This window comes from Leptopilina heterotoma, unplaced genomic scaffold, assembly GCF_015476425.1.
Source record: "Leptopilina heterotoma isolate Lh14 unplaced genomic scaffold, ASM1547642v1 Lhet_228, whole genome shotgun sequence".
Classification (NCBI taxonomy): Eukaryota; Metazoa; Arthropoda; class Insecta; order Hymenoptera; family Figitidae; genus Leptopilina; species Leptopilina heterotoma.
This window is the reverse complement of record NW_025110946.1, coordinates 2,906,288-2,908,092: the sequence shown is the minus strand read 5'-3', so window position 1 is coordinate 2,908,092 and position 1,805 is coordinate 2,906,288.

Sequence of the window (1,805 nt, the reverse complement as noted above, 5' to 3'; positions counted from 1 at the left end):
TTTTGGCCAACTTTTTAGATTTCTGGACCACTGTGGGCTGGTGAAAATTGACATTAATATATTAAAAAATAATAAAAATTAAATTGGGTAAGTCCGGAGGAGATGATTATTCATTTATTACCTCATTATATCATCAAATAATAGTGTTTAATTAGTCACAAATTCTGGTAGCCCATCCGCCATCCAGTTAGTTAGATCAGTGACATACACCGAGAAAAATGAATTATACAATTAGGATATATTTCTGCAAAAATCATTTTTATAAACTTAACAAAACTATTAAAATATTATATATATGTTTATAATTAGCTTATTATTGATTGTAACCAATTTTTCATTCCTAATTAAAAAATTGTTCATTTTAATTATGATAAGGGATTATTATTTTTAACGATTCCTTAAATGTGTTTTTATTAATTGCTAAACATTAATTTTCTGTCTAGTAAGAATAATATTATTACATTTATGGGTAGGATGGGTAGGATCTTTAAGGGATCTTTTAATGTTCCTCTACAGGAACCTTGATATATTCTCCAGGGTTCCTTTACAATATCCTACATGTACTACTAATAAATAATAATGTATTTTCTGGCATAATAATTTTAACTGATTCTGGCATACATTGTCAATACCTGCTTTATAGGTAAATATTTTTTTGTACCTTTGCTTTCAAACTAAAAAATTATAATTCATTTAAGGACATATCTTTAGAACCTTTAACTTTTCAATGAGAAAAAATTTGTTAATTTTTTTTTAGCACAGTAGGGGAGAGTGGGGCAAGACGGGGTAGCGGGTAAGACGGGGTACCGGCCTTATTTAACAAACGAATTAACCAATCGCGATTATATTTTACATAATACTGCACCGAGACGATACCCTATTGAAAATCCCCAAATGGGAAACCACATGGGAAACCACATGGGATCCTATGTCAAAAACCATGTAAAACCCTACTTCCATGAAGGAAACCACGTGGTTTACCATGTGGTTTCCCATGTCAAACCATATGGGAAATTGAGACAGGATTTTAGTTAGGAATAGACATGGGGAATTTGAACAGTTCATCTATGCATAAAACCATATCAAATCCCACATGTTTTTCCCATGTCAAATCCTAAACCGAATCTCATGTGAAAAACAGTATCATTTATTTATAATTATTTTCCCAAGTCAATCCCCAAGTGAAAAACAGTATCATTTATTTATAATGATTTTCCCATGTCAAATCCTAAACCAAATCCCATGTGAAAAACATTATCCGCCTTATTGAATATCCCTACATGGGAATCCACTTGGAATTTTACAAGGGATTTCACATAGGATTTTATATGGGAATTGACATAGGATTTCATGCAAGATTTCACCTAGGATTTAATATAAGATATGACATAGTATTTTATTAAAGATCCAATGAATAAATTTTCAAAGGATTAAAAATTATTTAATAAAAAATTAAATAATAAATCGTATGAGTGTTACAAGTCATCAAAAAAGTAAAAAAACGATCATTTGAAACACGTCCTCTCTGCTACAGGTTCTCAGCTTTTATATACTTCCAGAATCTTCTCAACAGCGAGAGAAGTCACTTTCGCCACCTAGCGGCGAAAGTATAGGAGCGACAGTAATCTTTAACATTACTAAGGAAACCATGTGGAATACCACATAGGATTCCATGTGGTTTCCTACGTGGGGATTTACATGGGATTTTACTTAGGAATTTAAGTAGAAATAAATTCCCAAATGAATCCCTAAGTAAAATCTCATGTAAATCCCCACGTAGGAAACCACATGGAATCCTACGTGGT